General features: G+C 59.9%; 1 non-coding gene across 1 annotated transcript; it reads right to left on the minus strand.

Annotated features, from left to right (window-relative positions):
- Nucleotides 1-2,167: 2,167 nt before the first annotated feature.
- On the minus strand, nt 2,168-2,286 carry LOC131863430 (5S ribosomal RNA). The gene has a single exon (XR_009362332.1). It is a non-coding gene; the product is annotated as a 5S ribosomal RNA (ribosomal RNA).
- Between the last annotated feature and the right edge of the window lie 12,582 nt (nt 2,287-14,868).

The raw sequence follows: 14,868 nt of genomic DNA on the forward strand, positions 1-14,868 counted from the left end.
CCTTCGCCGCGGTGGGCACCCTGGTGCGCACCATGGCGTGCACGAAGTCGGAGCCCGGTTTGCCCCGGGTGCGCACCTCGCGTGCACCTTCGGCGGGGTTGCGCGCCCTGGTGCGCACCAAGGAGCGCTCCGAAGTGTGCTCCAAGGTGCGGCGTGCACGAAGTCGGAGCCCGGTTTGCCCCGGGTGCGCACCTCGCGTGCACCTTCGGCGGGGTTGCGCGCCCTGGTGGGCACCATGGTGCGCACCAAGGAGCGCTCCGAAGTGTGCTCCAAGGTGCGGCGTGCACGAAGTCGGAGCCCGGTTTGCCCCGGGTGCGCACCTCGCGTGCACCTTCGCCGCGGTGGGCACCATGGCGTGCACGAAGTCGGAGCCCGGTTTGCCCCGGGTGCGCACCTCGCGTGCACCTTCGCCGGGGTGGGCACCTCGGCTGGGTTGCGCGCCCTGGTGCGCACCAAGGAGCGCTCCGAAGTGTGCTCCAAGGTGCGGCGTGCACGAAGTCGGAGCCCGGTTTGCCCCGGGTGCGCACCTCGCGTGCACCTTCGCCGCGGTGGGCACCATGGCGTGCACGAAGTCGGAGCCCGGTTTGCCCCGGGTGCGCACCCCGCGTGCACCTTCGCCGGGGTGGGCACCTCGGCTGGGTTGCGCGCCCTGGTGCGCACCAAGGAGCGCTCCGAAGTGTGCTCCAAGGTGCGGCGTGCACGAAGTCGGAGCCCGGTTTGCCCCGGGTGCGCACCTCGCGTGCACCTTCGCCGCGGTGGGCACCTTGGCTGGGTTGGGCACCATTGAGCGCTCCGAAGTGTGCTCCAAGGTGCGCACCATGGCCCTCCAAGGTGCGCAGCATGGCGTGCACGAAGTCGGAGCCCGGTTTGCCCCGGGTGCGCACCTCGCGTGCACCTTCGCCAGGGTGGGCACCTCGGTGCGCACACCTTCTCAATGTTTTCTTGCCTTTTCTGGAAATTGGTGAAGGCAGCGCATCAAAGGTGCGCACCTCGGTGTGCTCCGAGGTGCGAACCCGAGAGCGCTCCGAGGTGCCCACGAAGTCGAAAGTCGGGTTAATTGCATTGTTTTCCCCGGGTGCGCTCCGAGGTGCGCAACATCGGTGCGCACCAAGGAGGGCTCCGAAGTGTGCTCCAAGGTGCGCACGATTCGGAGCTCGGTTTGCCCGGGGTGCGCACACCTTGGCTGGGTTGCGCACCCTTTGTGCGCTCCAAGGTGCGCACGAAGTCGGAGCTCGGTTTGCCCCGGGTGCGCACCTTCGCCAGGGTGCGCACCTTGATGCGCACGCCTTGGCTGGGCTGCGCACCTTGGTGGGCGCCATGGTGCGCACCTTTCGTGCGCTCCAAGGTGCGCACGAAGTCGGAGCTCGGTTTGCCCCGGGTGCGCACCTTGGTGGGCGCCATGGTGCACTCCGAGGTGCCCAAGATTGGTGCGCACCAAGGAGCGCTCCGAAGTGCGCTCCAAGGTGCGCAGGTGCGCGCGAAGTCGAAAGTTGGGTTAATTGTCCGGTTTGCCTCGGGTGCGCACCTTGCGTGCACCTTCGCCAGGGTGGGCGCCTTGGTGCGCACACCTTGGCTGGGCTGCGCACCCGGGCGCGCACACCTTGGCACCCGCGTTTCCTTCATTTTAAATTTTTTTTTTTTACAATCTCTCAAGTGGGAAATTCTATAATCTCAACTTTTTTTGCCTTTTCAGGAAACTTTTGAATGGAGCGCATCATTGGTGCGCTCCGAAGTGTGCTCCAAGGTGCGCACCTCTGGTGTGCTCCAAAGCTCTCTCCAGCTGCGTGCACCTGCCCCGGCCGCGCACCCGGCCCCGCCCAGCTTCGCTCACCTGTCCCGGGCGTCTGGTGCGGAACCTTAGAGTAAGAAACATCACCGTGCACCTTGGCCAACGTGCGCGACTCGACCGAGCGCGCACTGGCCGAGGTGCACACCGATTTCACCTGGGTGCGCGCGCAGCACCTCGGGCGCACCGGGGTGCGCGCACAACGCCCGGGTTGCACCGTGGCCTGTGTGCTCGGGGCGCCTCGGGTGCGCGCTCGGTGTCGCCCCCCGCGCGCGCGGTAGTGCGGGCAGCGCACCCCGGCCCGGCCCGGCCCCGACGAGAACGCAAACGGGCAAAAGGTTTATTCAAATAGCATTGCGACGCCCGGCGAAAAACTAAAAAAGGGTGCAACACCGGGACTTCCCGGGAGGTCACCCATCCCAGTACTACTCCGGCCCAAGCGCGCTTAACTGCGGAGTTCTGATGGGATCCGGTGCACTAACGCTGGTATGATCGCACCCGTTATGAGCTTGTCGCAGTGTGTACTTAGCAAACCGCGACCCACGTGCGAATCCACCCCGGCCACCCACCCCCGTCGAGGTGCACACCCTCCCTCGCGAAGTGCGCCCCGTTCGCCAAGTGTGAGCCCTGCCCGGGTGCGCGCACCTTGCTAGGGCGTCGGGTGTGCACCCGGCCCGGCCTACGTGCGTGCACCTGGACGGGGCGTCGTGTGCGTGCAGTGTCCCGTCTGCAACGCGGTGCCCACACACCACCTCGGGCGCAACGACCTGCGCTCACATGTGGGCCGAGTGCACCTTGGTGCATGTTCGGGGCGCCTCGGGTGCACGCTCGATCTTGCCCCGGTGCACCAAGGCGCTCGGTTTGCCCCGGGTGCGCACTTGGTGCAAGGTGGGCACCCAAAATAGGGATCAAGCACCAAAACACAAGTTTCGGGATGCAAAATGGGACCCAAGGACCACAAATGCGTTCCAAGACCCATGATGGGTCCACGAGAACAAAAATGTGTTCCGAGACTTAATAAACAAATATTGGGTTTTAGGAGAAGAAACATGCTCTGATGCCCAAAACGAGAATCGACCCCGAAAAGGCCACAGGCCAAAAGTGGGATGCGAGACAAAAAAAAATGGGACCCGAGGACCAAAATTGGGTTCCCAGGTCGAAGACAGGGCAACCGGACAAGAAACGACCTCTAAGGCTCGAAATGAGTCCCGACGACTAAAACTTGACAAGAAGCACCCATCAGGCACCCAACTCGACACCCATGGGATGCCGACCCACCCGGGCTTCCACCTAGCACACCTTGGCACCCACCCACCCTCGCACCCAACCTCGCACCCAACTTAGCACCTTTGAACCCACATTGGCACTCACCCTGACCCTGGCACCTTGGAACCCACATTGGCACTCACCTTGACCCTGGCACCCACCTTTGCACTCACCTTGGGACCCACCCTGGCTCCCACCTCGGCACCCACCCAGACACCCACCTTGGTTCCTTGGCACCCACCTTGGATCCTTGGCACCCACCCCGACACCCACCTTGGCACGCAACTTGGCTACTTGCCACCCACCTTGGCTCCTTGACGCCCACCCCGACAACCACCCCGTGACCTACCCTGGCTAGGGTTGGTGCACACCCACCCTGGTGCCCACCTTGGCACCCACCCCATGACCCACCTTGGCACGCACCTTAGTACCCACCCCGTTACCCACCCTAGGACCCACCCCGTGACCCACCTTGGCCAGGGTGGGTGCACCCACCCTGGTGCCCACCTTGGCACCCACCCATCCTAGCACCCAGCCTGTGACCGGGCTTGGAACCCAACCTTGCACCCGTCTTGGCCAGTGTGGGTGCGCACCCATCCTGGCACCCACGTTGTGACACACCCTTTAACCCACGCACCCTAGCAGCCACGTTGGCACCCACCTTGGAACACAACCTAGCAACTTGGCACCCACCCCGTGACCCACCTTGGCATCCACCATAGCAGTCGCCCACTTGGCACCCACCTTGGAACCCAAGTTGGCACCCACCTCGGCACCCACCTTGACACTTGTGGACCCACCTTGCCACTCACCCTAGCATCGACCCATCCTAGCACCCACCCTGGCACCTTTGCACCCTAGCACTCACCCATCCTAGCACCTAACCTGTGACCCACCTTGACACTCACCCTCGCACCCACCTTGGAACCCAACCTAGCACCCACCCACCCTGACACCAACCCTAGCACCTACCCACCCTTGCACCCACCCTGTGACCCATCTTGGCACCCACCCATCCTACCACTCAACCTATCACCCACCTTCTCACCCACCTTGGCATCCACCTTAGCACCCACCCACACTGGCACCTTGGCACCCACCTCGGGCAAGGTGGGTGCACACCCACCCTGACACCCAATTTAGAACCAACCGAGCATGTTACCCACCTTGGCACCCACATTGCAGCCCACCCTAGTACCCACCCTATGACCCACATTGGCATCCACACCCTAGCACCCAGGCACCTCGACACCCGCCTTGACACGCACCCTAGCACTAAACCTGTGACCCACCTTGGAACTCACCCTAGAACCCACCCACCCTGTGAACCACCTTGGCATCCACCTTAGCACCCACCCACCTTGGCACCCACTCTAGCACTCACCCATCCTAACACCCAACTTGTTACCCACCTTGGCACCCGCCCTCGCGTCCACCTTGAAACCCACCCTAGCACCCACCCACGCAGGAGCCCACCTTGGCACCCAACCTAACACCCACGCATCCTGGCACCCAACTTGTGACCCACCTTGGAACCCACCCTAGTACCCACCTTTGAACCCACTATATCACCAACCCACCTTGGCACCCACCCTATGACCCTCTTTGGAATCCACCCTAGCACGCACCCACCCTGGCACCCACCATGGAGCGCACCCTAGCACCCACCCACCTCGGCACGCACCTCAACACCCACCTTGGTGTGCGCACTGCGCCAACCTCTCAAAGACCCTATGTGGTGCGCTCCAAAGTGTACACCTTTGGTGCGCTCCAAGGTGCGCACCTTTGGTGCACACCGAGGTGCACACCAAAGTGTGCACCGAGGTGAGCACCAAAGTGCACTCCAAGGTGCACACCAAGGCGTGCACCTTTGGTGCGGTCAATGCAAACGAATTCGGAAGTTGGGGTCGATGTCCTAATCGCTGCTGCAGACTACACGTATGAGAATCGGACAAATAGCTTTATATAGGGGAGGTGTTGCGTTTGATGGGTCGACTCCCCTGGTTGTGTGCACTGCACCAACTTCAAAGACCCTGTCTTGTTTAAGAAGTCAAAAGTTGGGGTGGATGTCCTAATCATTGCTGCAGTCTACGCATGTATGAGAATCAGACAAATAGCTTATATAGGGGAGGTGTTGCATTCGGTGGGTTGACTCCCCTGGTTGTGCGCACTGCGCCAACCTCAAAGACCCCGCATAGCAGAAGAAGTCGGAAGTCGGATTTTGGTGAGCACCAAGGCGTGCACCTTTGGTGCGGTCAACGCAGACGAATTCAGAAGTTGGGGTGGATGTCCTAATCGTTGTTGCAGGCTACACATGTATGAGAATCAGACAAATAGCTTATATAGGGGAGGTGTTGGGTTTGATGGGTCAACTCCCTTGGTTGTGCGCATTACGCCAACCTCAAAGACCTTGTTTTCGTTAAGAAGTCAAAAGTTGGGGTCAATGTCCTAATGGCTCCTGTAGGCTACACATGTATGAGAATCGGACAAATAGCTTATATAGGGGAGGTGTTGGGTTTGATGGGTCGACTCCCCTGGTTGTGCGCATTACGTCAACCTCAAAGACCTTGTTTTCGTTAAGAAGTCAAAAGTTGGGGTCGATGTCCTAATTGCTCCTGTAGACTACACATGTATGAGAATCAGACAAATAGCTTATATAGGGGAGGTGTTGGGTTTGATGGGTTGACTCCCCTAGTTGTTCGCATTACACCAACCTCAAAGACCTTGTTTTCGTTTAGAAGCCGAAAGTTGGGGTCGATGTCCTAATTGCTCCTGCAGGCTACGCATGTATGAGAATCAGACAAATAGCTTATATAGGGGAGGTGTTGGGTTTGATGGGTCGACTCCCCTGGTTGTGCGCATTGCGCCAACCTCAAAGACCCTGCATTGCGGATGAAGTCGAAAGTCAGAGTTTGGTGTGCTACAAGGTGTGGTCGAAGGTGCTCACCTAGGTGTGCACCTTTGGAGCGCAGGAAAAGTGCCCTCCAAAAGTGCGCACCTTTGGAGTGCACAAAAGTGCCCTCCAAAAGTGCGCACCTTTGGAGCGCACAAAAGTGCCCTCCAAAAAGTGCCCTCCAAAAGTGCGCACCTTTGGAGCGCACAAAAGTGCCCTCCAAAAAGTGCCCTCCAAAAGTGCGCACCTTTGGAGTGCAGAAAAGTGCCCTCCAAAAAGTGCCCTCCAAAAGTGTGCACCTTTGGAGTGCACAAAAGTGCCCTCCAAAAGTGCGCACCTTTGGAGCGCAGAAAAGTGCCCTCCAAAAAGTGCCCTCCAAAAGTGCGCACCTTTGGAGCGCAGAAAAGTGCCCTCCAAAAAGTGCCCTCCAAAAGTGCGCACCTTTGGAGCGCAGAAAAGTGCCCTCCAAAAAGTGCCCTCCAAAAGTGCGCACCTTTGGAGCGCAGAAAAGTGCCCTCCAAAAAGTGCCCTCCAAAAGTGCGCACCTTTGGAGCGCACAAAAGTGCCCTCCAAAAAGTGCCCTCCAAAAGTGCGCACCTTTGGAGCGCACAAAAGTGCCCTCCAAAAGTGCGCACTTTTGGTGCGCACCAAGGCGCTGGTTCGGTCGTTGCAGGCGAGTTCGGAAGTTGGGGTCGATGTCCTGAGCGGAGGTGCAAACTACACAGGTGTCGGAATCGGACAAATAGCTTATATAGGGGAGGTGTATGCTTCGATGGGTCGACTCCCCAGGTTGAGCGCACCGCGCCAACCTCAAAGACCCTACGGTATGGATGAAGTCGGAAGTTGGGTCCGATGACCGATTCGATTAGTAGGTATGCTCATGAGGTCGGAATTTGGGTCCGATGACCTGCCATGTGCAGGAAGGCGAATGTTGGCACTGTGCGTTGCAAGGTGCACACCAAGGTGCTGGTGCGGTCTTTTTAGTCGAGTTCGGAAGTTGGGGTCGATGTCCTGATCGGAGGTGCAAGCTACACAGGTGTGGGAATCGGACAAATAGCTTATATAGGGGAGGTGTATGCTTCGTTGGGTCGACTCCCCGGGTTGAGCGCACCGCGCCAACCTCAAAGACCCTACGGTATGGATGAAGTCGGAAGTTGGGTCCGATGACCGATTCGATATGTAGGCATACTCGCGAGGTCGGAATTTGGGTCCGATGACCTGCCATGTGCAGGAAGGCGAATGTTGGCACTGTGCGTTGCAAGGTGCGCACCAAGGCGCTGGTTCGGTCGTTGCAGGCGAGTTCGGAAGTTGGGGTCGATGTCCTGATCGGAGGTGCAAACTACACAGGTGTGGGAATCGGACAAATAGCTTATATAGGGGAGGTGTATGCTTCGTTGGGTCGACTCCCCGGGTTGAGCGCACCGCGCCAACCTCAAAGACCCTACGGTATGGATGAAGTCGGAAGTTGTGTCCGATGACCGATTCGATATGTAGGCATACTCGCGAGGTCGGAATTTGGGTCCGATGACCTGCCATGTGCAGGAAGGCGAATGTTGGGACTGTGCGTCGCAAGGTGCGCACCAAGGCGCTGGTGCCGTCGTTGCAGTCGAGTTCGGAAGTTGGGGTCGATGTCCTGGTCAGAGGTGCAAACTACACAGGTGTGGGAATCGGACAAATAGCTTATATAGGGGAGGTGTATGCTTCGATGGGTCGACTCCCCGGGTTGAGCGCACCGCGCCAACCTCAAAGACCCTACAGTATGGATGAAGTCGGAAGTTGGGTCCGATGACCGATTCGATACGTAGGCATATTGGCGAGGTCTGAATTTGTGTCCGATGACCTGCCATGCGCAGGAAGGCGGAATTTGGGTCCGATGACCGAGTTGATGGCGTGCCATGCGCAGAAAGGCGGAATTTGGGTCCGATGACCGAGTTGATGTTGATGGCCCGCCATGCACAGGAAGGCGGAATTTGGGTCCGATGACCGATTTGAAGGCGTGCCATGCGCAGAAAGGCGGAGTTTGGGTCCGATGACCGAGTTGATATTGATGGCCCGCCATGCGCAGGAAGGCGGAATTTGGGTCCGATGACCTGACATACGCATGGAGTCCGACTCGGGGGCCGATGTTCGATTCGATGACTTGCATTGTGGGTAAAGTCGGAAGTTGTGGTCTTTGACCCGATTCGATGACCAGACTTCGGCTGCTTGAGAATCGGACAAATAACTTATATAGGGGAGGTAGTGTTCTCGAGCATCCTCCCCCCGTGCCCGTTTATGTCGATTGATGCTGGTGCTCGACTGGTTGGAGCGCTCGGATGCAAAAATCTTGCACCAGGATTTATCGATTGTGATGGACACGGCAAGTCTCCTGATTGCTATGCAGGAGCTCATCGTGAATCTCTATGCGGCCTTGGTATGGACTCGACCTGCGGAATGGTTCGGCAATGGTAGTCGCTCCAACACGTCCTTGCAATGGCCACAGAGGTGATTCGACTAGAGCTCCAGTCTAGCTTTTGGGTTGCTTGGCGGACTGGTATAGCCGCGATCGAGTTCCGGCCATGAACGTTTTAGATAGCTCTTGGGCTTTCTGGGACGGAAGTCGGAAGTTTGGGCTGTTGTCCGATTTGATGACCATTCTTCGGATGTGTGAGAATCGGACAAATAACTTATATAGGGGACTGTGTTGTCTCACGCAGCCCCCTCCGTGCCCCTCTATCTCGACCGATGTTGGTGCTTGAAAGGGTTGGGATCGCTCGGATTTATAAACGTGCACCACCATTTGTCGAGTGTGAGGGACGCGGCAGGTCTCCTAAATGCTATACGGGCGCTCTCTGAGAATCTCTATCCGGCCTCGACACAGACTAGTCTTGCTGAATGGTTTGGCACTGGTAGTCGATCCAACACGTCGTTGTTGTGGCCGCCTAGGCGATTCGATTCGAGCCCCCGTCTAGCTTTTGGGTTGCTTGGCGGATTTTGCCCTATCCGCAAGTGAGCTCGGTCCCTAAACGTTCGAGAAACCCGATTGCTATGCGCCGACTCTCTTTCTTGCGAGCCTCCATCTAGCTTTTGGGTCTCTACGGAACGGAAGTCGGAATCTGGGACCGTTGTTTGATTCGACGAGGCAGACTACGGTTGTGCGAGAATCGGACAAATAACTTATATAGGGGAGGTGTTGACTGGAGCATTCTCCCCCGTGCCCCTCTAACTCGACCAATGCTGGCGCTCGAACGGTGGTAGCGCTCGGATTTTCGTTGAGCGCCAGCATTGGTCGATTTAGAGGGGCATGCGAGATTCCCGAATGCTATGCGAGGGCTCTAACGGAAATGTCTATTGGTTTCGGTATGGATGCAATTGCGAGTGGTTCGGCAAAGGTAGTCGTTCCGATGCGTCCATGTCGTGGCCAAATCGATAATTCGATTTGAGCCCTCGTATAGCATTTGGGTCTCTCGATGTGATTCCGCATTCCAGTCCCTTTGGGCACTGCTTGAGCCGCATCCCAGGGGGTTCCCTTCCCAATAATCTGCCTCGCAACCCGATTGCTATGCGGTGAGGCTCCTCGGCCGCCTCGGAACTATCTGTGTATCAGACGCATCGCGGGATAAGGGGTTGGCAACGGTAGTCGCCCCAAGCGCGTCCGATGCTTGGACCATTCCGAGGCGGCCCTGAAGCCTCTTCCGTCTAGCCGTTGGGTCCTTCTCGCCGCATCCCTTGCCTCGCACCCCGATTGCTATGCGGTGAGGCTCCTCGGCCGCCTTGGAACTATCTGTGTATCAGACGCATCGCGGGATAAGGGGTTGTCACTGGTAGTCGCCCCAAGCGCGTCCGATGCTTGGACCATTCCGAGGCGGCCCTGAAGCCTCTTCCGTCTAGCCGTTGGGTCCTTCTCGCCGCATCCCTCGACTCGCACCCCGATTGCTATGCGGTGAGGCTCCTCGGCCGCCTTGGAACTATCTGTGTATCGGACGCGTCGCGGGATAAGGGGTTGTCACTGGTAGTCGCCCCAAGCGCGTCCGATGCTTGGACCATTCCGAGGCGGCCCTGAAGCCTCTTCCGTCTAGCCGTTGGGTCCTTCTCGCCGCATCCCTCGCCTCGCACCCCGATTGCTATGCGGTGAGGCTCCTCGGCCGCCTTGGAACTATCTGTGTATCGGACGCGTCGCGGGATAAGGGGTTGTCACTGGTAGTCGCCCCAAGCGCGTGCGATGCATGGACCATTCCCAGGCGGCCCTGAAGCCTCTTCCGTCTAGCCGTTGGGTCCTTCTCGCCGCATCCCTCGCCTCGCACCCCGATTGCTATGCGGTGAGGCTCCTCGGCCGCCTTGGAACTATCTGTGTATCGGACGCGTCGCGGGATAAGGGGTTGTCACTGGTAGTCGCCCCAAGCGCGTCCGATGCTTGGACCATTCCGAGGCGGCCCTGAAGCCTCTTCCGTCTAGCCGTTGGGTCCTTCTCGCCGCATCCCTCGCCTCGCACCCCGATTGCTATGCGGTGAGGCTCCTCGGCCGCCTTGGAACTATCTGTGTATCGGACGCGTCGCGGGATAAGGGGTTGTCACTGGTAGTCGCCCCAAGCGCGTCCGATGCTTGGACCATTCCGAGGCGGCCCTGAAGCCTCTTCCGTCTAGCCGTTGGGTCCTTCTCGCCGCATCCCTCGCCTCGCACCCCGATTGCTATGCGGTGAGGCTCCTCGGCCGCCTTGGAACTATCTGTGTATCGGACGCGTCGCGGGATAAGGGGTTGTCACTGGTAGTCGCCCCAAGCGCGTCCGATGCTTGGACCATTCCGAGGCGGCCCTGAAGCCTCTTCCGTCTAGCCGTTGGGTCCTTCTCGCCGCATCCCTCGCCTCGCACCCCGATTGCTATGCGGTGAGGCTCCTCGGCCGCCTTGGAACTATCTGTGTATCGGACGCATCGCGGGATAAGGGGTTGTCACTGGTAGTCGCCCCAAGCGCGTCCGATGCTTGGACCATTCCGAGGCGGCCCTGAAGCCTCTTCCGTCTAGCCGTTGGGTCCTTCTCGCCGCATCCCTCGCCTCGCACCCCGATTGCTATGCGGTGAGGCTCCTCGGCCGCCTTGGAACTATCTGTGTATCGGACGCGTCGCGGGATAAGGGGTTGTCACTGGTAGTCGCCCCAAGCGCGTCCGATGCTTGGACCATTCCGAGGCGGCCCTGAAGCCTCTTCCGTCTAGCCGTTGGGTCCTTCTCGCCGCATCCCTCGCCTCGCACCCCGATTGCTATGCGGTGAGGCTCCTCGGCCGCCTTGGAACTATCTGTGTATCGGACGCGTCGCGGGATAAGGGGTTGTCACTGGTAGTCGCCCCAAGCGCGTCCGATGCTTGGACCATTCCGAGGCGGACCTGAAGCCTCTTCCGTCTAGCCGTTGGGTCCTTCTCGCCGCATCCCTCGCCTCGCACCCCGATTGCTATGCGGTGAGGCTCCTCGGCCGCCTTGGAACTATCTGTGTATCGGACGCGTCGCGGGATAAGGGGTTGTCACTGGTAGTCGCCCCAAGCGCGTCCGATGCTTGGACCATTCCGAGGCGGCCCTGAAGCCTCTTCCGTCTAGCCGTTGGGTCCTTCTTGCCGCATCCCTCGCCTCGCACCCCGATTGCTATGCGGTGAGGCTCCTCGGCCGCCTTGGAACTATCTGTGTATCGGACGCGTCGCGGGATAAGGGGTTGTCACTGGTAGTCGCCCCAAGCGCGTCCGATGCTTGGACCATTCCGAGGCGGCCCTGAAGCCTCTTCCGTCTAGCCGTTGGGTCCTTCTCGCCGCATCCCTCGCCTCGCACCCCGATTGCTATGCGGTGAGGCTCCTCGGCCGCCTTGGAACTATCTGTGTATCGGACGCATCGCGGGATAAGGGGTTGTCACTGGTAGTCGCCCCAAGCGCGTCCGATGCTTGGACCATTCCGAGGCGGCCCTGAAGCCTCTTCCGTCTAGCCGTTGGGTCCTTCTCGCCGCATCCCTCGCCTCGCACCCCGATTGCTATGCGGTGAGGCTCCTCGGCCGCCTTGGAACTATCTGTGTATCGGACGCGTCGCGGGATAAGGGGTTGTCACTGGTAGTCGCCCCAAGCGCGTCCGATGCTTGGACCATTCCGAGGCGGACCTGAAGCCTCTTCCGTCTAGCCGTTGGGTCCTTCTCGCCGCATCCCTCGCCTCGCACCCCGATTGCTATGCGGTGAGGCTCCTCGGCCGCCTTGGAACTATCTGTGTATCGGACGCGTCGCGGGATAAGGGGTTGTCACTGGTAGTCGCCCCAAGCGCGTCCGATGCTTGGACCATTCCGAGGCGGCCCTGAAGCCTCTTCCGTCTAGCCGTTGGGTCCTTCTCGCCGCATCCCTCGCCTCGCACCCCGATTGCTATGCGGTGAGGCTCCTCGGCCGCCTTGGAACTATCTGTGTATCGGACGCGTCGCGGGATAAGGGGTTGTCACTGGTAGTCGCCCCAAGCGCGTCCGATGCTTGGACCATTCCGAGGCGGACCTGAAGCCTCTTCCCTCTAGCCGTTGGGGCTTTCTCGCCGCATCCCTCGCCTCGCACCCCGATTGCTATTCGGTGAGGCTCCTCGGCCGACTTGGAACTATCTGTGTATCGGACGCATCGCGGGATAAGGGGTTGGCAGTGGTAGTCGCCCCAAGCGCGTCCGATGCTTGGACCATTCCGAGGCGGCCCTGCAGCCTCTTCCGTCTAGCCGTTGGGGCCATCTCGCTGCATCCCCCACCTCGCACCACGATTGCTATGCGGTGAGGCTCCTTGGCCGCCTCGGAACTATCTGTGTATCGGACGCATCGCGGGATAAGGGGTTGTCACTGGTAGTCGCCCCAAGCGCGTCCGATGCTTGGACTATTCCGAGGCGGCCCTGCAGCCTCTTCCGTCTAGCCGTTGGGGCCATCTCGCCGCATCCCCCAGCTCCTCGGCCGCCTCGGAACTATCTGTGTATCGGACGCATCGCGGGATAAGGGGTTGGCAGTGGTAGTCGCCCCAAGCGCGTTCGATGCTTGGACTATTCCGAGGCGGCCCCGCAGCCTCTTCCGTCTACCCTTTGGGGCCATCTCGCCGCATCCCTCGCCTCGCACCCCGATTGCTATGCGGTGAGGCTCCTCGGCCGCCTGGGAACTATCTTCGTATCGGATGCATCGCGGGATAAGGGGTTGTCACTGGTAGTCGCCCCAAGCGCGTCCGATGCTTGGACTATTCCGAGGCGGCCCTGTGGCCTCTTCCGTCTAGCCGTTGGGGCCATCTCGCCGCATCCCTCACCTCGCACCCCCATTGCTATGCGGTGAGGCTCCTCGGCCGCCTTGGAACTGTCTTCGTATCGGAAGCATCGCGGGATAAGGGGTTGTCACTGGTAGTCGCCCCAAGCGCGTCCGATGCTTGGACTATTCCGAGGCGGCCCTGCAGCCTCTTCCGTCTAGCCGTTGGGGCCATCTCGCCGCATCCCCCACCTCGCACCCGGATTGCTATGCGGTGAGGCTCCTCGGCCGCCTTGGAACTATCTTCGTATCGGACGCATCGCGGGATAAGGGGTTGTCACTGGTAGTCGCCCCAAGCGCGTCCGATGCTTGGACTATTCCGACGCGGCCCTGTGGCCTCTTCCGTCTAGCCGTTGGGGCCATCTCGCCGCATCCCCCACCTCGCACCCCGATTGCTATGCGGTGAGGCTCCTCGGCCGCCTTGGAACCATCTTCGTATCGGACGCATCGCGGGATGAGGGGTTGTCACTGGTAGTCGCCCCAAGCGCGTCCGATGCTTGGACCATTCCGAGGCGGCCCTGAAGCCTCTTCCGTCTAGCCGTTGGGGCCTTCCCGCCCCATCCCTCGCCTCGCACCCCCGATTGCTATGCGGTGAGGCTCCTCGGCCGCCTTGGAACCATCTGTGTATCGGACGCATCGCGGGATAAGGGGTTGGCACTGGTAGTCGCCCCAAGCGCGTCCGATGCTTGGAGCATTCCGAGGTGGCCCTGAAGCCTCTTCCGTCTAGCCGTTGGGGCCTTCCCGCCCCATCCCTCGCCTCGCACCCCGATTGATATGCGGTGAGGCTCCTCGGCCGCCTTGGAACTATCTGTGTATCGGACGCATCGCGGGATAAGGGGTTGGCACTGGTAGTCGTCCCAATCGCGTCCGATGCTTGGACCATTCCGAGGCGGCCCTGCAGCCTCTTCCGTTTAGCCGTCGGGGCCTTCCCGCCGCATCCCTCGCCTCGCATCCCGATTCCTATGCGGTGAGTCTTCTCGGCCGCCGCGGAACTATACCTGTTATTGCTACTGCATCCTTCGGCTGGTAACCTCCTCTGCCGCCTTGGAACGTTCTCTTTGTCGGACGCGTCGCGGGATAAGGGGTTGGCACTGGTAGTCGCCCCAAGCGCGCCCGATGCATAGACCGCTCCGAGTTGACCTTGCTTTCAGCCTCTCACATGCATAGACCTCTCTGAGTCGACCCTGCAGCCTCTCACGTTTAGCCTTTGGAATCTCGCCTCACAACATGATTGCTATCCTTGATGCATCCCTTGCCTCGAGCCCTGATTGCTTTCTTGGCTGCATCCCTCCTCTCCTCACAGCCCGGTTGTCATCACTGCTTCATCCGTCGCTTCATGCATTCTGGCTGCTGGGCCCTTCCCACCGCACACCTCGATTGCTATCTCTTCTGCATCACACACCCCGATTGCTATCTCTGCTACATCCCTCGGCTCTCACTTCTGCATCCTTCGCCTCCCACCTCGATTGCTATCAATGCTGCATCCGTAACCTCACACCCCGATTGCTATGCGGGGAGGCTCCTTGGCCGCCTTGGAAATTTCTGTGTGTCGGACGCACCGCGGGATAAGGGGTTGGCACTGGTAGTCGCCCCAAGTGCGCCCGATTCTTAGACCGCTTCGAGGTGACCTCGTAGCCTCTTTCGTCCAGGCTTCCTGCCTTCAACGCCCTT

The sequence above is a fragment of the Cryptomeria japonica genome, unplaced genomic scaffold (genome assembly GCF_030272615.1).
Source record: "Cryptomeria japonica unplaced genomic scaffold, Sugi_1.0 HiC_scaffold_64, whole genome shotgun sequence".
Lineage (NCBI taxonomy): Eukaryota > Viridiplantae > Streptophyta > Pinopsida > Cupressales > Cupressaceae > Cryptomeria > Cryptomeria japonica.